The sequence below is a fragment of the Miscanthus floridulus genome, chromosome 19 (assembly GCF_019320115.1).
Source record: "Miscanthus floridulus cultivar M001 chromosome 19, ASM1932011v1, whole genome shotgun sequence".
Classification (NCBI taxonomy): domain Eukaryota; kingdom Viridiplantae; phylum Streptophyta; class Magnoliopsida; order Poales; family Poaceae; genus Miscanthus; species Miscanthus floridulus.
Genome location: NC_089598.1, coordinates 8,340,244 through 8,364,650, shown reverse-complemented (window position 1 = coordinate 8,364,650; position 24,407 = coordinate 8,340,244). Strand labels below are relative to the sequence as shown.

The 24,407-nt window shown below is 46.3% G+C and overlaps 1 pseudogene; it reads left to right on the top strand.

The window, feature by feature from the left end:
• Positions 1 to 9,624: 9,624 nt before the first annotated feature.
• LOC136527884 (uncharacterized) lies at positions 9,625 to 18,104 on the top strand (annotated as a pseudogene).
• Positions 18,105 to 24,407: the final 6,303 nt, after the last annotated feature.

The window sequence follows — 24,407 nt, the reverse complement described above, 5'->3', positions numbered from 1 at the left end:
AAAATTAATCTTACCAAGCAAAGATTGTAACTCTGTTTTAGTGGTCGGGGGCACTGCCTCATCAATTGCTCTCATACTTTTTTGACCAATTTCGATTCCTCTCTCGTGGACCATGAAACCCAAAAATTGTCCAGCTAATATTCCAAAGGCACACTTATTAGGATTCATCTTTAGACCATGTTTTCTTATGCACTCCAAAGTCTCCCGCAAATCAGCTAGATGTTCCTTGTACCCCTTGGATTTTACCATCACATCATCAATGTAGATTTCAACAATCCTACCGATCAACTTATGAAAAATATAATTCGTTGCCCTCTGATAAGTTGCACCGACATTCTTCAAACCAAAGGTCATCACAACCCATTCAAATAAACTGACTGCGCTAGGGCATCTGAAAGCTGTTTTTGCTATGTCTTCCTCAGCCATAAAAATTTGGTTATATCCTACATTACCATCCATGAAACTAATAACCTTGCGCCCGGCTGTTGCATCTACCAACATATCGGCTATCGGCATCGGATAACCATCCACTAATAACCTTGTGCCTGGCTGTTTAGATCTTTGAAATCGATGCAAACTCTTAACTTCCCATTTTTCTTATACACAGGAACAACATTCGATATACATTCTGCATATCGGCATGGTCGGATAAATTTCGCTTCTAGCAACCTTTCAGTCTCCTTTTTGATATCATCAAGAATGTTTGGGTCGAATCTCCTTGGGGCTTATTTAAACGACCGATATCCAGGTTTGATTGGCAACCAATGTTCAACAATCGATCGGTCTAGACCAAGCATCTCATAGTATTTCCAAGCAAAACAATCTTTAAATTCCTTCAACAAATCCACTAACTCTTGTTTATACTCAGGATCCAACTTGGCACTCACATACGTTGGCCTAGGCCTATCTCCAGAATCAATATCTATCTCTTCTAATTTATCGGCCGACGTAAAGCCATGTCTTAGTTTACCATTTGTACCATCTATTAGATTATCCATTAAAACAAATTCTCAAAGCCTACTGCTTGGATCGGCTGTTGGCTTTCATCATTGACTCTAATGAAGCCTCCTTCCCATAGCTTGCCAGAAAAACACTCGAAGTCTTCTAGCTCCCAATACACTGGATCGGCTATTGCAATACTCACAGATTCATCAGCGCGAACCAGCTCAACATCATCTCCATGCCATTGAATCAAACATTGATGCATGGTTGATGGCACACAATAGTTTGCATGAATCTAATCATGACCAAGGAGTAAACTGTATGACCCCTTTCCATTAATGACGAAAAATGTGGTGAGCAAAGTTTTACTTTCGATTGTCAATTCGACGTTCATTGCCCCCCTGGTCTTAGATGCATTACCTCCAAAATCCTTAAGCATCATATCAGTTTCAATCAAATCTCTGGCCCCTTGCCAAGCTTGCAAAAAGTGGTATAAGGCATAAGATTGGCAGAAGCACCTCCGTCCACCAACATCTTGCTCATCGGCTTCCCATCAACAAAACCTTTTATATATAAAGCCTTTAAGTGCCGATGCTTCACTGGCTTATCGAATATAGCCTGATGTATAACTATCAACTTGGCAACTATTTCCTCATACTCTAATTCATCGAAATCTGAATAGACCTCTTGATCTGCTGGAGCCCTGAATTCTGATGGCAACAGAAAAGCCATTTGAATATTAGCCGATGGTTGCCCCCTATCGGCTGTTTGCTTAGCAAGCCACACCTGAGGTTTACCAGATGCCTAAGCCTGTTCTAGCTCTCTGTTCCTTAGGTATTGCACTCTTCTTTTCTGGCTTCTTGTCAGACCTCCTGGATACCATTGGCCTTCCTGTCAAACATATTCTTCCCCATTACTTTCTTCTTCATAATCAGCCTAGTTTTGATCAACAACTCGCTTTCCAAGCTGATCATGAACACTTCTATTTTTTAAGCGCCGATCCATGTTATTATGATGATACTCATCTTGAGCATGGATAGACCGGCGGTTGGCTTGAGATTGCCTAAACTCCTAATATTGCTCGCTGCACTTCGGATAGTTATTTCTGGTAGGCAATTTGAAACCTTCATTCCAGCAATGTCTAAACAAAGGACAATTCTAATGTGATTCAGCTTGCTTGCTTTCATACCACTCTTTTTCCTATTGACGCTGGTATTCTTGTTCTTCTAACCAACGCTGATAATCTTTTTCCTTCTACCGCTGCCATTTATTCAACAAAATTCGAGATGTAACACGTGGCCTTGTCGCCCCATCCTTCGATGTCTCTCCCTGCTCATATCGGCTCTTTTGTTGGTCATGATGCCTTCTAACCTTTCTATATTCATCAGCCGATATTTGCATCTCTAGATCAACTGTTCTAGTTTCTTTTGATCTAGTTGATGTTAGGACTTTAGTCTTCCCTTTGAGTAGCCTAGCATCAACCATGTTCTGATCTCTTGGGAAGGGATTATCATCAACTTTCATCTTTCGAGGCGTATCAAATTTGAGCCTTCCTTGCTGAATAGCCCACTGTATATGTTGCTGGAAAACTCTGCATTTATTAGTAGAATGAGAAGTGGCGTTGTGAAATTTGTAGAACTTCTTATTCTTCAACTGATCGGGAGGCAACATAACATGATTGTCGGGCAACTTGATATGTCCCTTCTCAAGCAAGAAATCGAAGAGCTTGTCTGATTTTGTGACATCGAAATCATAGCTCTCTTTGACTCCTCTTCCCCAAGGATTTGGCACCATTACTGTCTTCTTACCCCAATTCCATTCAGCCATGGCAACCTCTTCTTCTTCATCATCTTCATAGCCGTCATCAACCGAATATAGATTATAGGTTTCGACAATTGCGGCATTCTTCTAGAATTAGGTATCACTACATGTGTTCTAAAATTAGCTATTGAGTGCTACTACTCGTTGAGCCAACTGACCTAAGTTGTCAAACTCTTGTCCCAGTAGCTTCTCTCTTCACGTTGGCAACATTCCTTGAACGGCCAAAGCAGCTAGCTGATCATCAGTCAAGTTCAATGAGAAGCACAAATTTCTGGTCTCTCAGAACCTCTGAAGAAACTCGGTGCCTAATTCATTAGCTCTCTACCTTATAGTCATCAAATTGGTAATTTTCTTTTCTCCTGTCCTAGTGTAAAAATATGTATGAAACTTCTTCTTTAGGTCAGCCCAATTAGCAATGGAGTTAACTGGCAGTGATGAAAACCAAGTGAAGGTTGGTCCTGACAGAGACAAGGAGAAGAAACGAACTCGATGGGCTTCTTCAATGGATGATTGTGCTATCACGGCCAGTGAACTTAGCAAACTCTAGGAGCCTGTAATTTGTAGGAAGAGCGACCAAATCATACCACTCTGGATATGGGCATTTGTACGAGAAGGTCTATCCTTTTGGCTTCAAATCGAACTGATTCTTTGTCATCTCGGTCACTCTAAGCAACAACTCATCAGCATTTGAATTTGGATTTCTCTACAATTGCTGACCTATCTGTGGATTAAAATTTTGGGTACCTTGATACCCTGGATTTGGAATCATGTGAAGAGTATTGTTATCTGTGCCATAATGATATCCTTGTGGAACCTCTATCTACTGGGTCATTTGTTGGTTTGCTGCTTGAAGTCTCTGGTTATAGACATTAGGATCTATATCTCTACGAATCCTTTCAACTGATGGCGCTATCTTTTGAGCCGACGACAATATTTGGCCTGATGTGCCAAAATTGACCATTTGATTCTGAACTTGCCCTGTCAGCTATTGCACATGCTGTACTGACGATCCAGGATTATACTGTATCTGATTAGTAGTAGCACCTTGAACTTGCTCAGATGAGCTCTGAACTACCTGGACATCATCATTACTAGCTAGTGTTGCTTCTTGATGGCTAGTACCGGCTTGATTAGTCCCCTGAGTCGATGGATGTAGAATATTGTAGTAAACCAGTCCAACCTGATCGATTGGATATCCATGAAACACCTCCTTCATGGTGTTGTGGAATGTGTTTAGGAAACTGTATTATGGTTCAATATGGCATCATGAACAGATTTGTTTACAGCCTCCATGAAGAAACGCCTATCTTCAGCTTTATCTGCATCTGTCTGCCCATGCAACAGAACTCTTGGTAGTGGATATTTCTGAACAACTTTATTGTCACATGTCTTGGTGTAGGACAACAAACACTTGTTCTACGATTCTTCTATAGCTTTGCTGATGACATCTTTATCTTCATCAGGTAGGTCTTCATAAGGCACCGTAAGGATGTCATTGTTGTTGTAAGTCGCCATGACGATTGTGGTGTCCCACCGGGTGTGCCACAATGTGTGTCGGCGCAAAAATGTGTCGATGTGCCGAAGCACACAACAAGCCAGAAGGATCTGCTTAGGATGAGCCCGAAGATCCGCTTGGCTTCAACGCAGGTTAATCGATCTTGCGAATTCCTCCCAGAGCATGCCAGTCAATTTGACCTACAATTGATATAGAGAGAAAGTTTATCAGTAATTTAAGGGGGAACATGCCGGTCTTACCTAGAAAGTTCCAAGTGTGCCGCTTTGGTAGCAGCCCGATGGGAAAATCGACTAAATAGCTGATACGCCAAGAAATCGGCTGTTACGAACAGTAAAGCTTATGGATCGCAATTGATTTTATGTTGATAAGTACAATGCCCGCAGATGTAAGTGAAATCATCAGCTCGGTGGATATTACCAGTGTAAAGCATTGAGCCAATGAATCTAACAAGAAAGGATATAACATGCGAATAAATCGATTGTCTAATACAAATGGTCCTACAAACGCTCTGAACCTATCTGTTACCATTAATAGTGAGGTTCGACCGGATCGATGGCAGCTATGATGATAATAACAAACTAAAACCTTAGAATCCGTAAAACCATCTACATTGACAGGCTTTCTGAAAGACACGCTATATGTGTGGATGCTCAGGCGAATCGGCTAAAATAGCCGATTCAGGTGAAAAGGGACTACAGCATGTGAACAATCGACTATTTCACGTGGACAAACCTATGAACTCATCAGACTTAACCTGCTATCTCTAACAGTGGGGTTCAACCGGATCGATGGCAGCCGTGATAAAGATAACAAATCAAACCTTTAAAGTACACATATCTATTCACATTTAACAGAATCATGAGAACACACTGTAGGCGTTAAAGCATAGGCCATTGGCTATTTAGTCGATGCAGGCATAGTAAACAGTTAAGGTTATGCCTGATCGAGAGCAAATCTACCAACTAGCATCCTCCAATCTAAAGTGCTATCAGTGGGGATCGACCGGATCGTTACAGCCATAATAGCGAATCGTAGACCAGATTTAACTAGCCAGCAAACCTCTTCAAGATCATACGTGCCTTAACCGCGTACTATGCACGATCAAGATCGAAATAGAACAGTCGATGAAACATAAACCGTCGCTCAAAGTAAGTAATATCGTGTTGTAGCAAGGCAAATGACGGACTAAAAAGGGTATGAGGCCGATCCAGATCGATCTCGACTGGGCAGGTTGATGTTGCTGAGATTAATGGCAATAAGAACATCAGTAAGATCGGTAACTTAATGAATCTACCCGAAGGACACCACCCTTAGGGAGAGCCGATAACTTGACCTTAATCTAATTCGAGCAGTGGAGGTCGATCGGATCGATGCAGCCGTACTTGAACTAGATAAGAGTCGATAACCAGCTTATACTAGAGTTCGTAGTGGAGGTCGAACTTAACCGATGCAGCCGTACAAACAGAAGTATAAGCCATGACGGTACTTACAGACAAGCCGGAGGTCAGCCGGACCGATGCAGCCCTGCTTGTTGAAGAACTCGCCGAGATCTACTCTACTCCTACTCCTAAGGGTTGGCACGGAGCCAAAAAAAAGTAATTTGTATTGATTGATTGGATGATTTCTTTTACAATGGCCGGGTCCAATATTTATACCCGGAACCTAAGCATAAATCCTACTTAAGTACGACTCATTACAATCTTTGGCATAAGATAAAGCATTCCTAATTTAAGATAACTTGGACCCTAATCTTTCCCTTTTTGTAGAGTCCAACATGTTTTTCCCGACGCCAACCGTAGCTTTTTGTCATTATCTGTTGGCGTCATCTGAAGAGAGCCGATTCCAGTGCTGTATTTGAATCAGCAGATATCGACCCTTATGCAATCGATTCCTTGATGACACGATCTTGGAAGCTTCGAGTTCCCGCGTTCTTCTTCCCAAATTTTGGTGTAAACAGTAGCTCTTGTAAATTGCTCGTGTCATTAAGTTACCTCACTTGTGGGTAGGTTCTTGCGGTGTCTCTTGTGGTAGGCTAGGTGTGTGATACCAATTAGCTGCTGAACCACTAAGTGTTGGTCGACACAATGGGGACTAGCGTGCCGACAAGCACATGAACCTCGAGAGAAAATTGGTGTCACTTGTCTCATGGATTTCTCCCGGTGATTGATTGGTATTCATCTTGTGATTGGTTCATCCCTCGACGCGGTGGTATAATCACCCTACTCTCTCCTTTACTCTCCCGCAAACTAGTTGTCAAGCTCTTTAGTGCAGCTAGTCTGAGAGCTTGTTAGTTTGGTTAGTGTGGCTCCTTAGTTAGCCCATGAGAGCACACTAGTTTAGTGAGTAGTGACTTAACCATTGTGTGTGCTAGTGATCATAGCAACTAGAATTATTGGGATTGGTGGATTGCAACCCTTGTAGAGCTAGAGCAAAATTGCATTGTACCGTTTGTCTTACTAATCAATTTGCATTAGTGCATTGTAGAATTTTAAATGGTCTATTCACCTTCCCTCTAGCCATATTAGGACCTTTCACCAAGCTAGCGAAGGCCACAACCCCAATGGAAGGGATCGTGGCCATAGTCTCCACAAGCGGCAAGGCGATCGACTGTGTGGGGGCGGTTGCCAACTCCTGTATGATGCCCCAAAAGACCAAAAGACGATGACGAAGACCATGATGCATAGGACAGATGGCGAACTACCGCCATGCCAACAGTGTCACCGTGATCGGCACTATAGGCTACGCCACACCATGTCGCGACATAGGCACAATACCATGATGACAGCCACGCCCGAACATACGACTCAAGATGGCGTTACTTGCAAGCCAAGTTAGTTAGGACCCCCTCTATATGTGCCCTGGCCCCAAACTCTATATAAGGGCAGCCAGGGCACCCACTACATTATCCATAGTCAGACTCCTTATGCTTTCAGGCAGTTCATCCATAGCCTCTAGCTCCATCTCCTACCTCTTTACCATTTTTGCACCCCCCCCCATTGTAAGAACTTGAGAGCATTCAAACGAGGAACACGCACTCGATCATCTCTGAGACTGGACGTAGGGCTCTAGCCCAAACCAGTATAACTCCTCGTGTCTTTTGGATACTAACATTGTCTTCCTGGAGCAGCGTGACATACGTACAAGTTTACTAGCCGGTTAACAAAACACCGACACCACGACAGGATGGGAAGTCCTGCATAGGAGGTGTACGTATGGACCGTTGTTCTCGATGTCCTCCTGACCCGAGCTTGCTGGCTACCGCAGCTCCTCACCAGGTAAAGCCATGGCCGTCGGCGACGTTGTGTTTAAGTGTTCCAGGCGTTTTTCAGACATGTTACAAGTCTATGTTTCAAGTGTTTTAGATATATGTTTAAAGTGTTTCATACGAAATTATGGATGTTGCAAAAGTAGATCGGGATGTTGCATACGTTGCAATGGTTGCACACATATGTTGCAAGCGTCTGTTCCTAATGTTTCATCTGCTTTTTAGACTTATGTTGCAAGTGTGTTTATCTATATGTGGCATATGTTTCAAACATATGTTGCAAGTGTTTTATCTTGATGTTGCGTATGTTTGCAATGGTTTTCCAGTGTTTTCGAGTGTTTTTGCAAGTGTTTTCGATGCATATTGCAAGTGTTTCAGCTATTTCTGACATATGTTGCATATGTGTTCATCTGGATGTTGCAAAAGTAGATTTGGGATGTTGCACATGTTTCAATGGCTATACATGTATGTTTCAAGTGTATGTTCCAAATATTTTAGCTGTTTTCAGACGTATGTTGCAAGTGTTTTTATCTAGATATTGCATATGTTGCAGCGGCCAGCTATACACATATGCTGCAAGCATATGTTCTAAATGGTTCATCTGTTTCAGACGTATCTATGTTGCAGCAAGTTCTTCATGTTGCAAGTGTTTCTTGAGCAGGCGCGAGAAGCGGACGCAGATGGAGGTGGTCCCCATCATGCGTGTAAGAAGTGAGGTGGGGGCGGGTGGTCCCCACAGAGCGGCGCAGGCGTGCAGTGGCAAGCGCAGGCAGGTAGGCGGACGATCAGCGCCGTAGGCCAACACCTACGGGCGTCCATCCGGATGTCCGGGCACTAGCACCGAATTATTTTTCTAGTCGTTTGACGTAGCAGAAGTTTATCATTGGTGTGTAAAATTGGAAAAAAAAATTTGGGTGAGGACCATTCCTACCAGGACGTGGTGTGGACTGTTTGGCGGATATGTGGGCCACCGTATCATTTTAACCACATGCATAGTAATCAGATGCCTCATGATCCACATGTCAGCTGCACATTCGCACCGGTTTTTGGTAAGGACCATCACTACCGAATTTTTTTCCGCATAATTAGGCCTAGCATGTGATTTGAACAGGCGCCACATCGGATAAAGTCATAAACGTTTTAAAAGTTACAAAGGAGGACAAAAATCCACCTTTATGCACGAGGGAGGAAAATTAGACTCCGTGAAATGCTAGGACGGGGGCAAAAGAATTTTTCCCATGTTTCGAGAATAAAGAGGGGCCATGGGGCAAAGGAACGGGAGCTGAACCGTATGACGGATGATGGATAGCAACAACTAGAAGTATACCCCGTGCGTTGCCGTGTGATTTTCTTAAAAATAAATCTGTTATATACATAGCATTATTATAGATATTCTGTATAATGTGTATACACATATATGAATTTGACTTGCATATTATTTTATTGTATCAGATCAGGTAAAAAATTGGCAAGTTAATAGAAGAAAAACCAATAGAATATTTGGTTAGATTGTAGAAGAATGGGGGATGAAACAAATAGCGTATGTAGATGATTTGTATGTTAATAAATTAAAGATTTAAAGTATTTCACATGATAGAGATGACATGAACATTTTTATAATTAATAAGGGATGACGCGGACCTAGTGGAGAATGATGTGGACACCTTACATGAAGAGAGAAATATCTAGTGGGGTTTAGCTTGAACTAAAAAAAATAATGGGGTTTAGTTTTATAAGAGTTATAGTTTCTATAGCAGATCAATTTGCTAAAAAAAATCAACCGAAATCACAAAATCATAAACCGGATGTTATTTAGAAATTTCAAAAATTTAACAAGACTAGTAGCTTTTGGGCCAATTGTAAGCTCCAAATTTGGCCCGCAACAGAGAGCATACTACTACAGTACTACCACCACAGAGCAGAGGCAGAGGGAGCCAAGAAGCAGGAGAAGCGGCGCTTCTGGCTCCATGCTCGCTGGTTGGTTTCTGGGCTGGCTGGTGCTGGTTTATTGTGAGAGGAAAACACTATTGGCTGGCTGGTTTGGGCTGGCTGAAACCAACAAGCGAACAGGCTGTGGAACTGGAAGCAACACTGTCATCGCAGGCGAAGGCGCCGGCACCAGCCGCGGCGCCGTCGTCGCCGATTGACACCTGCTTCTTAAGCAAGTCCTGAACCTTAACACGAGTTTCCTTCTCTCTCTCTCTCTCTCTCTCTCTCTCTCTCTCTCTCTCTCTCTCTCTCTCAGTTCATTTTGCTCATATGTGTGCCTGCTCCTTTGGCCTTGGGTTTCTTGAACCGAACCGCGAAATTGCCTCACGCGTTTGTTCTTTGTTGTTGTGGTTTCATCTGGAATCGAGATGTTACGTTTAGGTTTCGATTGGATTTTGGTTTGATTGTAAGATGTACAGGTCATGGAAGAACCCTAGATCGATAAACCGTACCTGATCGAGTAGATTTTGAATGGGATTATGCCCCACGGCTAATGTGGGTACAATAAAACTATATAAGACACGGCTGTGATGTCTCTCATTTTTTTTGTGTATGTCACAGTTAATCTGAAAAAGAGCAGTATCAGTGCATGGGGGGTTCTAGTTTTGTTTCGGATTCTAATTCTTATCATTGTTGTCAATAAATCTGGTAGTTTTCCTTGTAGCGGCTAGGTGTTTTAGCAGCCGTCAAGACTCATGAGGCTTGACTTTGGATCATCATTGATGTAATCCACTTTATATCCTGATGTTAGGGCTCAGCTCTCCTTAAATTCAGAAGCACAATACTTACTGTATATATTTGGCGCATTACCGCGTATTTATTATGCCATTTGAACAAACGTTGCATCTTTTCTTTCACTCGTGTGGCATTTGTGCAGACTAGGCAAGTAGGAAGTAGAACTGGGAGCCTTTAATCTGGAGAGCAAAAAAACAAAAAAATTCCTGTGTGTGTTATGTCAAATTTTGTGATTGCGGATGCCTGTAGGATAATATCTAGTAGGTAGTAGAAAGGCTTGCTCTGGCACCTAGTTCCTAGTTTCTTTTTAATTTTTCATTTGGCACACTTGTGTCTTTTCTTTGGTGCTCTGATTTCTTAATCCAAACCAAGCAAAGAAATTTCATTAGTATCTTGTTTACACTGGATTCTGCTTCTGCGTTACCCTGGAATAGATGGACTCCTCATTGATCAGGTAGATTTAAGAAGATGTATGCCCATGCCTCACATGGCTACGATAAAACACACCAATTTTATGTTAGGTGGGGGTTCAGCTTTGAATCTTGAAGTATTTTCTGTATGCCATGGTTGATCTGTGGACGGCAGCACATAATTGGTCATTTTGCCATAGGTTTCACCTTTGTTTCATGCTTCACTAATGTGTAGGTCATCCTAAATATTATGTTCTGTAAATAGATATGGGTTTAGGTAGTTTTGAAGAAAAGTTTGAATTCAAGCAAGACTTAAAAACTGTATTTTTTCGATCTGTCTTAGCCTGAACATTAGGGTTCACCCAGTGCATATAATTTCTTGTCTGTAACAGTGTATAACAACTTAACAACTGGCTTCAGATCTGTACTGGATAACACATAAAGTTTAAAATGTTTGCATGTTACCTAAGTATCTAGCAAGTTTACTGACTATTTTTCATTTTTTTCAGTTCTAACTTGTTCACCTTTTTTTTACTATGTTGCAGAGAGTCTGACATCATGCAAAGCCCTAGCAAAATCGGCGCCACCTCTGCCTCCACTACAGCCCCTGCTGTGTATGGACCTCAAGGGTGGGCAGATCTCCCAGAAGGTCTGCTCCATTCCATCGTTCCTCTGTTGAGCTCCTCAGCTTTGCTAGCACCTTCCGCTCTTGGCGTGCCGCTTTCGCCTCATACCCATCTAAATCCACATTGTGCACCCTGCTCCCGCCTCTCCTCGTCCAGCCCCATATCAGTGTATGTGCTCCTAATCTACCTTCCAGAAGTGACGATGGTCACAAGCTCGGCATTGTCAGCCGGAATTCTTCCCGGCGAGCTCTCGAACTCACAGACAAGAACAAGAGCAAAATGGACACAAGCAGATTTTTGGTGCCGTAGCAAGATTGCATCAGCTTTTCTGAATATTTGAGATCCTACTTATACACAAGCTACAAAAGCTAAGAGAGGAAACTACCAGGGAGTGGCGGAGCTATTCTCTCGCTCTCCTGCATGCTCGCTATGCGCGCCACGACCTCTGCGTTGTGCGCCATCCCACACACCAGGCCATGCCGCAGACCGCGGGCAGCACTCGCCACGACGCGAACGAAGCGCCTCGTCATGGCCACGAATACAACGACGCGCACGGGAGGATATGATCGTCCAAGCCGTGCTCAACACTACTCTACCTGAATTTGAATGAGCGGGAACACAGGATTACAAGCAAGACTGTCATTTCACCCCCTAATCCTGATGTCCTTGCTGATCTTGACGACGCCCATCTTCTCGCGCAATTTGCAGAAACGGTCTCGCGCCAGAGGTTTCGTCAGGATGTCAGCGATCTGCTCTTCAGTGCGGACGTGCTCAATGTCCAGCTTCCCATCCCCAACACACTCGCGGATGAAATGAAATCTGACATCTATATGTTTACTCCGATCGTGGAAGACAGGAAGCCGATTGGCTGTCCATCTTGAGGAGAAAGACGGTGCGCTGCTCGCTCTTCAGCTCGGCAAGCAGCTGCGCCAGCCAAACACCTTGACAGGCCGCCGTTGTCCCTGCAATGTACTCAGCTTCGCAGGATGATAACGCGACGACCTTCTGCTTTTGTGACTGCCAAGTCACCGGACAAGAGCCGTAGAAGAACAGCACTCCAGTGGTGCTCTTCCTTGTATCAACGTCGCCGCCCATGTCGGCGTCACTGTACCCCAGTAGCTTCAGGTTCTTGCTTCCGGGCTTGTAATGGCAGCCATAGTCGATCGTTCCCGCGATGTAGCGCAGGATGCGCTTCACCGCGTTGAGATGCTCGACGGTGGGGTGCTCCATGAAACGACTTACGTAGCCGACCGCGAAGGTGATGTCTGGGCGGGTGTGCACCAGGTACCGGAGGCAGCCGACTAGGCCCCGGTACTCAGTGGCGTTCACCGGCTCTGCAGTGCTGGACTTCGAGAGCTTCAGGCGATGCTCCATTGGAGTGTAGCACGGGTTACAGCTACCCATGCCGGCGCGCTCCAGAATCTTGCGCGCATACGCAGACTGCTGCAGCTTGATCCCATCGCATCCCTGCTGCACCTCAATGCCCAGATAAAAGCACAACAAGCCAAGATCACTCATCTTAAACCTGCTGGACATCTGTTGCTTGAAGCGGGCGATCTCGGCGTCGTCGTTCCCGGTGATGATGAGGTCGTCGACGTAGACCCCCACCAGCAACCGTGACGCGCCCTTCCCGCGTGCGTAGACGGCGTGCTCCGACGTGCTGTGGTTGAAGCCGAGTGCCACTAGCGTCTCGTCGAGCTTCGCGTTCCACGCGCGCGGTGCTTGACGAAGTCCGTAGAGCGCCTTGTTCAGGCGCAACACCTTGTTCTCGTGCCCGGCGACGGCGAAGCCGGGAGGTTGCTTGACGTAGACCTCCTCGACCAGCTCCCCGTTCAGGAACGCGGACTTAACGTCCATGTGATGCACCGGCCACCCCTCCTGGGCAGCGAGTGCAAGCAGCAGCCGCACGGACTCGATGCGGGCCACCGGCGCGAACACTTCGTCGAAGTCGATGCCGGGTTGCTGGACGTAGCCCTTTGCGACGAGCCGAGCTTTGTGCTTGATGACCTCACCGGCGGCATCCTTCTTCACCTTGTACACCCATTTCAAGCCAATAGGTCGATGACCTGGCGGAAGCGTCACCAGACGCCATGTCTGGTTGCTCTCAATGGCATCCATCTCCTCCATCATGGCGCGCCGCCAAGACTGGTGCCGTTCAGCCTCGGCGAAAGAGGCCGGCTCCTCCTCGATCTGCAAGTGGAGCTCAGCAGCAACCTGACGAGCGGCGTACCCCGGCGGTGTCGCTGCTCCAATGATGTTGTCGATGGTGCGGTAGCGTGGCTCAATGTCGTCGGCGTCGGCGTCCAGGTACTCTTCCGCACCCGGATGTGGCGAGACAAACTCAGGCTGTGGAAGCGGTGACGCCGGCGCAGGTGTTTCGGGCACCTGTACATTGGGCGGCTGCACAGGTGTTGCAGTCGTTGGTGCTCCCACACCTGAGGTAGCGGCCGAGCCTGGTGAAGGGGACTGCGCCGCGGTACTAGGCGCCACGTTGTCGGTGAAGTGATCAGCCCCAAGCTCCATGGGGAGGTACTCGATGACGAGGTCTGAGCCGCTGCCGATGTCCTCGTCCTGCCAGCTCCAAGGCACGGGTTCATTGAACACCGCGTCCCTGGACACGACCGCACGGCGTGCTGCGGGGTCGTAGAAGCGCCATGCCTTGGCGCCGGGTTCATAGCCGATGAAGACTACCGGAGTTCCCCGATCGCCGAGCTTGCTGAGATGCGGGGTCGTCACCTTGATGTACGCGACGCAGCCGAACGTCTGCAGATGGTGGACACCTGGCCGATGTCCATGCCAGGCTTCAAACGGCGTCATGCCATCGGCAGCCTTGGTGGGCGCGTGGTTCAGGAGGTAAACGGCGGTGGCCACCGCCTCTCCCCAGAACGTGGCTGGCATGTTTCTTCCTTTCAGCAGGCTCCGCGCCATGGTGACGACGGACTGATTTCGCCGCTCGACCACGCCGTTCTGTTGAGGCGTGTACGGCGCAGTGTGCTGTCGATCAACACCGTGCTCGGCGCAGTAGGTCTCGAACTCGACAGAGGTGAACTCTCCACCATTGTCGGTCCGCAGAACGCGGAGACGCCGCCCAGTCTCCACCTCGACGCGCGCCTGGAACTTCTTGACCGCGGCGAGGGCGTCGCTCTTGGCGGCAAGCATCGCCACCCACATGTACCTGCTCCGATCATCCACTAAGAGGAGGAAGTACTTCTTACCACCGGGGGTCACCGGCGTAACAGGGCCGCACAGGTCCCCATGAACCAGATCCAGCAGGCCTTCTGCCCGCCGCTTTGCCTGCGTCGGGAACGGACTCCTCTTGAGCTTGGTGACGACGCAGTCGGAGCAGAGTTGGTGGACATGGTCCACGTCGGGTAGCCCGCGCACCATGCCCCGCTGCTGGAGCTTGCGCAGGGCGTCGAAGTGCAGGTGCCCAAACCGCTCATGCCATAGCCACGCATCCTCAGTTTGGCGCGCGGCCAGGCAGAGCGCCCGGGCGATCTTGACGCGCAGGACGTAGAGGCGGTTGGAGGAACGACGGATGCGGATGATCAGCCGTCCCTTGGCGTCGCGAACTCGGAGAAGACCATCCTTGGAGTGGATCTCACACCCACCTTCCTCGAGTTGGCCGTAGCTGATGATGTTGGTCGTCAGCCTGGGGATGAAGTACACCCCCATGAGCGGGAGATGCTCACCGGTCTTGCCTTCGAAGAGGATGGTGCCAGACCCCACGATCGCCACCTCTGACCCGTCGCCAAACTTGACGGTGCCGCGGATAGAGGTGTCGATGTCGACGAACGCCTCCCTGCAGCCAGACATGTGGTTCGTGGCCCCGCTGTCCAGACACCACACGCCGTCGTCGCGCTTGACGGAGCCATCGAGTTGTGCGAAGACCTTTGCTTCGACGATGCGCAGCGGTGGGGGAGAAGCGGCTCGGGCCCCGCCGGTGGGCGGTGGCGGCGCGTTGGGGAAGACTGATGCGTGAGCCATCAACAGAGAGGCTTCATCCTCCTCCTCAGCCTGCGCCACGTTGGCTTCTCCTTTGGGCCTGCTCCTGCAATCTTTGGCCCAATGGCCAGACTTACCGCAGCGCGCGCACTGGTCCCGGTTGAGGCCTCTGCCACCTCCCGCTTGGGCTTTTGCCCCATCTCGGAATGTGGAGGCGTCGCTCTTGCCACGCCCGCGGCCACGACCACGGCCGCCGCGCTTCTTGCCGCTGGCGCCGGTGGTGCTGCCGCTGCTGCCGGTGGTGCCGCTCCCGCTCCCCTTCTCTCCGGAGTCGCGGAGCTTGAGCCGGGCCATCCACTCCTCCTCACAGAGGAGCAGACGCCCCTGGTTGTCGGTGACGGGTGATGCCTGGCGCCGCTGTTCGACGGCGCGGAGCCTCCCCGTTACCTCCTCGACGGAGAGGTCGTTGAGATCGAGCAACGTCTCGATGGAGATCGCCACCTGAGCAAGATGCTCTGGGACGACCTGCAGCATCTTGCGGACGATCTCAACGTCCTTCATGTCGTCGCCGAGGACACGAAGGTTGTTGGCGAGGCCGGTGATGCGGTTCGCGAAATCCTCCGCGCTCTCCCCATCCTTCCAAGCCATGGCGCCGAACTGGCGCCGCAGCTGCTGCGCGCTCGCCTCTCGCACGCGCCGCACGCCGACGCGGATCGTCTTGACGGCCTGCCAGGTGGCGGCCGCCGATCCCTTGCCGCGCAATGTGCCCAGCATCTCCGCCGGCACTGACCGCAGGATTGCGGTGAGCGCCAGACGGTCGTCGCGGTAGTCGATCATGTCCCCCTCCTCCGGCTCGACGGCGTACCACCACCCCGCTGCCTCAAAATTCGCCTGCATCAACATCGCCCACTCTTGATAGTTGGTGCGTGTGAGCATGGGGAATTTGAGCGAGGAATTCCCATTGGAATCCCGCTCGGCGCGGTGGATGATGACTTCGGGCTCGCGGCGACCTCGGCGCGGCCCTGGTGACGGCGACAGCGGACGGTGGCGGCCTCGGCGCGGTGGCGTCCACGAGCGCCCGCTGGGTGGGACGGAGTACCACGGCATGATCCCTGGATCGGTCAGCTCTGAGGCCAAATGTCAGCCGGAATTCTTCCCGGCGAGCTCTCGAACTCACAGACAAGAACAAGAGCAAAATGGACACAAGCAGATTTTTGGTGCCGTAGCAAGATTGCATCAGCTTTTCTGAATATTTGAGATCCTACTTATACACAAGCTACAAAAGCTAAGAGAGGAAACTACCAGGGAGTGGCGGAGCTATTCTCTCGCTCTCCTGCATGCTCGCTATGCGCGCCACGACCTCTGCGTTGTGCGCCATCCCACACACCAGGCCATGCCGCAGACCGCGGGCAGCACTCGCCACGACGCGAACGAAGCGCCTCGTCATGGCCACGAATACAACGACGCGCACGGGAGGATATGATCGTCCAAGCCGTGCTCAACACTACTCTACCTGAATTTGAATGAGCGGGAACACAGGATTACAAGCAAGACTGTCAGGCATGTGCCAGGTCCTTGATCCAACCAACATGAAAAGTACCCTTCGCTGCCAGGTTCCTGAAGAGACATTTGAGAAGTTATGCTTTGCCGGCTCTTCCTATGGCCAGCTGATTTGTGGCTGTGGCAGAAATTGTCTTATCATGGATGTGTTCACTGGTGCCAAAGCTTTATCTCCACAGCTCCCATTTACCAACAACACTTATTTGTACTGTGGCATGCTGACAACTCCCCTTGCATCACCAAACTCACACCTCCTAGTTTGCACAGTGTCCAAACAGGACGGTCAGTGCTTCTTGCTTGATTGGCTGATTGGGAGTGATTGTTGGTCAAAACTACAGCTCAATAATTCACAGATTGATAAGATTGTGGAGTTTAATGGTCAGTTCATTGCAATAGACAACCACTATAAGCTCCACAATCTGTCCTTGGCCCCCCAGCTTGGTCTGCAGGAGATAGAAACTGTGTGGTGGGATGGCAAGGATGAAGGCCCATGTCTAAGGCCGTGGATCGCGGTGTGTGGTGACATGCTCCTGATGGTCGACAATTACATAATCCTTTCGTCCAGTGGAGCACATGTCAAGTACAAAGCCTATCGCCTCGACATGTCAACTGTGCCTGCAGCTTGGGTGGAGGTGAAGAAGCTAGAGAATTACTCGCTGTTTATTGGGAGTGATGTGAGGAGCTCGACGTTTTCTTGCGCCAGCTTAGGACGATGGAGCGGGAGGAGCAATTGCTTGTACTATGGGTATTACGATCCACCCTTGGTGTTGCATGGAATTGGTGATGATGCAGATGCTGTGTGTGATCCAGATTATGGCCCTGATGACCTTGTGTTCAAGAGGAACTGGAACACCCGACTGCAGCCCTTCTGGGTGTACCCAAGCATGCTCTATCGCTGATGGCAAGTGATCTATGTGCTCCATCTTCCTGTGCTGAAAATTTCACCTTAAATTTCTTCGGAGATCAGAGGCTTGCATTTGCAATGGATAATGCACATTGTGGTAGATGAGAGTTCGCAGACTTGCATTTTAGTTTCCAGCTGTGCTCCATTGCTACTTTTAATCTTTTGCATTAGTTATGAACTTGTTAGGTATTCTGGAAAGCCTGGAAGGCTGGATACTGTTATTCGAATGAGTAGTAGAAAAACGTTTGTATAATGTGTCTGAGCTTCCTCCGTCCATGCAATTGCTTGTATGCAGGCATCTGGGGGTTGACTTGTGCTCTACAATCTGTTTGTTTGAAGGGAAAAATATCGTTTTATGCAATTGCTTGTATGCAGGCATCTGGGGGTTGACTTGTGCTCTACTATCTGTTTGTTTGAAGGGAAAAATATCGTTTTATGCAATTGCTTGTATGCAGGCATCTGGGGGTTGACTTGTGCTCTATTATCTGTTTGTTTGAAGGGAAAAATATCGTTTTATGCAATTGCTTGTATGCAGGCATCTGGGGGTTGACTTGTGCTCTACTATCTGTTTGTTTGAAGGGAAAAATATCGTTTTATGCAATTGCTTGTGTGCAGGCATCTGGGGGTTGACTTGTGCAGTTGTGCTCTACTATCGGTTTGTTTGAAGGAAAAAATATCGTTTTATGCTCGCTGGATATGAAGCAGAAATCCAAATGTGTACAAGTTTTGTCTTCAACCGATTTGTCTATGATAGATTTTGGGGGCCTGGATTTTGACAGTTAGGGTCTGGGTTACTCGAGCAAAACAAACGTCAGAAAATGAATTGAAAAAGAATTACTCCCTCTGTTCAAAATATTGGTCGTTTTAGTTTTTTTTTTTCTAAATCAAACCTCTTAAACCAAAATATGTTAACATCTATACAATACGAAATAAGTGCACTATCGAAACATATTTCATGGTAGGTTTAATGAAAACTGATTTGGTGTTGTTAGTTAATGTTGATGTAATTTCTATGAACTTGGTTAAATTTAAATCAATTTTACTTAACAAAACTAAAATTACATACTTTTTGGACCAGAGACGGTCAGATGGTAGCTTTTAAAATCACTTCATATTTTTTTCTATTTTTTGAGAATTTCATGCTCTTTTTTGTTGAGAAATCAAACCTAATCAGTTCACATGGCTCATGATGTTGAACCCAGCTCATTTAAAGCCTAGGCCCATCCAGTTATCCATCGACTTGTTTCCCCTCCCCTCCCCCCCCCCCCCCCCACCCACTTGACGTGAGATAGGAGGAGCTTCGATTTTTTTTCTAAAATAATATTATTATTATATTTAATTATAGATCTAGAAGTTGTAATAGTAAAATTGTAGATCTAAGAAGCCAATCGGCTGTCCAAAAGCCAACAGTAAACTAATCGGCTAACCAGCGGCCGATAGAAGCCCATCGGCGTTTGGATTACCGACATGTGGCGCCACACGATACAGACGTCCTCCACGTGAGCGCTATTGGCGCCGATACACATATCGGCATGTGAGGGGCCTCTCTTGTTTTCTTTTTCCTTTTTTTTATATGATAGCTTTTTAATGATTTAGATAAAAAAAATAGTACATATTTTAGGTTACATATTTTGATACGTAGACTCTAGTTAGTTAGTTAGGAAAATTAGTTTATTTGTTTTATTTTTATATTTTTTTACGTGTTGCGTCCGTTTTGCACCCATTCTTCCTTTTGCTGCTCTTTTTTTATTTTTTTACATTTTAGGATGGAATCCTTGTTTCTTATCATGGGATCAAAAGTTCAAAGTTTATAATTTTATATTTATTTATTATTATTCTTTTAAGTTTATATGAAAAAACATAAGAAATCAGAGGTACTCATCAGAAATAAAAAACAAATTAGGCAACCGGATGGAAAAAAAGTTAAGTAAACGATCTAGGGTAGAGCCCTTGCCACCTCCTCTCTCCGCCGCCGCCACCGCAGTCGCGCCTAGGGCCCCTCTCCTTCTTCCTCTCCGGTGCGTCTGCCAGAGACAAGAAGGGGAGGGGACCCATACTTTTCCCACAGTTTTCTAGTGTTTTAGGAGTCCAAATAAATTTTGAGCGAAATCAGATGATTTTTGGTCGGGGTCGCGTATCCTGCGATGACTTCGGTCATTGCCACGACGAGATCGCCGTTGCAGACGTTTGAGGGAAGCCATTAGGAAAGAAGACGATGGAAGAATTTGAATATAATATTATATATTTTTTATTTAAGATTTTTTATGTGTAATTTGAGATGATTTAATATAAGTCCCCTTCCCTTCGCAAAAAAAAGTTAAGTAGACGAGCTGAAAAAAATGAGCGAAAAAAAACCTGAGACGGAATGAAGAATCTGAATAGAATATTATACCTTTTTATTTCAGATTTTTTTGAGATGTACTATGTTGAGTTTTAATATAATTTCTTCTCCCTTCGAAAAAATTTGATGCTAGATGCAAACAAAATAGCTTATGTTTGATTTTTAGCATCTACTTAGAAATTTACAATATCTTTTGAGGTCTTTAGATATTTTGTTTGGGTAGGTTGAAATAATATAAAAATCTTAAATAGTAAAGAAACGTGATCAACAAAGCAAAAACATAAAAAAGAAGTGGCTGGATGTGGATGCAGTCGATCTCCCAATGGCCGATAGGCCCATCAGCTGGCCAGCTGCCGATTGCACCTGTCGGCTTCTACACTGCCGATAGCCCTTTAGTCAGCTGTCTGGCTTCTACACTGCTGATTGCACCTGTCGGCTTCTACACTGCCGATAGCCCTTTAGTCGGCTGTCTGATTGCCGATAGGAAACACTGTAATTTTTGCCTGCCACATGTGCTGTCGGCTATTCATTTGCCGATAGTCTGATACTAGTTTTGCAATTTTATAAAAGTAACACCTAGATCTGTAATATTTATTAAAATAATATTATTTGAAAAAAAAACACTCGAGGAGCTTCCAGAGTGGAAACACAGCGGTGCAGAGACGAGTCATCGAGCTCGAAGGCGGCGGCGCTGGACTGCCCGAGGAGGCCCTCTCCGCTGGCGGCGCCATCTTCCTGGAGTGGAAGAAATAGCATGATCAAATAGCATCTTTGGAACCCTGTGTTTAGCTCCTACTCCCTTCATTCTAAATTATAAGTCATTTCAAGAATCTTGTAGAGTCAAAGCGTCTCAAGTTTGACCAAAATTATAGAGAAAATTACGAAGATTTATGACATTAAATAAGTATATTATGAAAATATAATTAATAAGGAATCTAATGATACTTAGTTCACATCATAAATGTTATTATTTTATCATATAAATTTGGTCAAACTTGAGATGCTTTTATCCTCCAAATTTCTTGGAATGACTTATAATTTAGGAAGAAGTGAGTAGCTTTGATCTTTTGCACTGTAGTTCTGAACTTTGTTAGGTGTGTGCTGGTCTGCTGGATAGCCTGGAAGGCTGAAACCCATTAATGTTATTTGAATGAGTAGTTTCCTCTGTCCCTGCAAAATGTGGAGATGCAATCGCTTCTATGCAATCGCTTCTATGCAAAATGTGGAGATGCAATCGCTTCTATGCAAAATGTGGAGATTTGTCTTGTGCTTCTTGTACTGTGCAATGCAATCCGTTTTGCCTTGAGGTAAAAATTTAATATGAAGCGGAAATCCAATCTCTAGAAGAAACACTAGCAGCTCTCAAATTATGAAGTCGTTTCATACTCAAATCATATGGCCCAGAGGCGCCTAGCCAAGCCCAAGCCCAAGCCCATCTATATAGGTAGCCCAAACGCACGGAAGCTTCTAGGCCCAGAGTGTGGAATCGGTCATCCGGCTCGAAGGCGGCGCCGGACTGCCGTAGGAGGTTCTCGCCGCCGCACCGCCATCGCCATCGCCATCTACCGCTCACGGTCTGCCAGTCAGGCATGTACGCTCATTGCTCATCCAAACTGTACCCTCTCCCCCCTCGCCTCTGCCTCCATTGTGTTGTGTGGATTCCCCCTTGCAAGAACGTCTGCCCTGGTTGGTTCTTACGAGTATTGAAATCTTGAACGAACTAGAAGTATATTTATTAAATCTTGGTAGGTATTCTTCACTGCTGTATGAAGGGAAGGGCCTCACTGGCCCCCATTAACCGTGCAGAGGAGTACCATTCAGTTTTTTTTATAAGGGCATCTTATGGTGATTGCAGCAGTTGATATTTTGTGGATCAAACTATCTCTGATCTGGACTGAAAAGCTTATCCATTAAATTCGGGACAAGCATATCATTTTCGTTGGCTGAACGGATCTAAAATGGCTACTGTATCCCCAATAGTGTTAGCTTAGCTTTTATCCATTAAATTGTAGGACATCATTGTTTTAGTTATATTTCTGTAATAATAGACTAGTAGACTAACAATGATGATAAATCATGGTAGGTTATTATCCTTGTATAGCTCTTTGAAATTACTATAGAAGGTACAGTGCTCGAAAGACCTTTATATTGCAAGAAGGTTGGACACACTGGTATGCATTATCTTGGTAAAACCAGAAATATCCATATAATCCAACCATGGGAATAACGTGAATCACTGTTTTGCGGCTAGTATTATTTCGCATGTTCTGTTCAGCTGCATTCTTATGCTTACAATTGACATTATGACAAACCATATGTGCTAGCCATGTTCTGTATAAATTTACCAGCTTTGTTTCCTTTATTCTCTATCCAGTTCAATCTGCTAACAATTGCTTGAGGTTTACAATCTGTCACAGAGAAGCTGCTTTCGCCTGTAAAAGTAATGTCTGAGCCTCGAGGTTGGGCAGGCCTCCCAGATGGCCTGCTGCACTCCATTGTTGAATTGTTGGGGTCCTTCCTTGGCCTTCTTGCCTTTGCAGCCACCTGCCACCCCTGGCGCTCTGCCTTGTCATCTTACCCATCCAAATCTACCTTATACACACTCTTTCCGCCTCTTCTCCTCAACCCTAATGTCTCTTTCTGCCCCCATCGCCCTTTTCCAAATGTTGCCAGAAACACCACTGTACCCAAACGCCCATGTTACGTCATTGATATAGGCAGCCAAGATACATTACTTTGCTCTCAGATTCCTCTGCTTTCTATCGATTGCAGAAATAACCCCTCACCAAGTGCTTTGGATAAGTTTGGTTTTATAGGTGCTTCATTTCGCCATATGAGCTTCATTTGGTCACACCCGTGGCCGCCGGTGGATCACCGTCGACGTGAGCACTCGAGCAAGTACGGAACGAGGACGCCGGTAGGGCAAACCCCACTGCATTGGCGAATTGTTGTCGACACAAAATTTTCGTCTCCGTGCCGAGGACACACGCAGCAAGCCGGAAGGGTCCGCTCGATGGAGCAGATCCGCCTAGCTTCAGCGCAAGGGTGGTCGATCAAGCGCAATCCTCCCGAGACGTGCCAGTCAATTTGACCCTGCAATTGATAAGGAAAGAAAGCTTATCAGTAATTAAGGGCAGAACGTGCCGGTGTTGCCGGTGTTACCAGACAGTCCCGAATGTGCGGCTCTGAGAGCCGATATGAGAGGAGATCGACTAAATAGTCGATTCCAGCATATTCATAAGAATAAATCGGTTAAAGCTCATGGGGTTGTGTAAGAAGAATCGGTTGTCATTCAGGATAAATATAATTCGAGCAAAAATTAATCAATGGCAATAAGATGTTGACGATGATTAGTTTATACCGAGCCAATGATTGCAAGTAACTGAATCCCTTTTTATACAAAGAAAACAATTCAACACCACTTAACCATTTAATAAAGATGAATCTAATGAACATGTTAGATCTTATCTATCGCCATGACCAGTGGGGCATGAGACAGAATCATGCAGGCCGTAGAAACAACAATAGACTCGACGACCCTAACTCATTACTAATATCAGTGGGGCATGAGGCAGAATCATGCAGGCCGTAATACAATAATAAGATCATGGGGCAAAAATATCTTTCAACTTATCTCTACTTCAATGGTCTCGTATTGTGAACTGTTCGTGAAAGCGCTCAATATCGACTAAACAGTCGATTCAGGCATAACGCACAGTTAAGGTCATGCCTTCTCAGGAACGGATCTACTAACTAACGATCCCCACTCCACGGTGCTAACAGTGGGGTGAGAGGCAGAATCCCACAGGCCATGATAACGGGCCATGAAACGGTTCTCGCTAACCAATAGATCTACTCAATATCGAACATGCCTTAACCGCACGCTATGCACGATTAAGATTGATATAAAACAGCCGATAAAACATAACTCATCGTTTAAGGTGTAGATTAGATCAGTTTTAGATTAGCAAACGATGGGTTAAATAAGATATAAGGCTGATCCAGATCAATCTCAATCGGGCAGAGGGATATTGCTGGAATTAGATGAACAATGAAAGCAATAAGCAATATCGGTAACTTAATGAATCTACCAAAGACTGCCATTCAAAGGTAGAGCCGATAACTTGACCTTGATCTAGTTCAAGCAGTGGGGTGTGAGGCAGAATCACACAGGCCATACTTGAACTAGGCAAGAGTCGATAACTAGCCTATACCAGAGTCGTAGTGGGGGTCGACCGGATCGATGCAGCCATACGAACAGAGGTATAAACCATGACGGTACTTACAGACAAGCAGTGGAGGTCGACCAGATCGATGCAGCCATACTCGCTGAAGAACTCGCCGAGATCTACT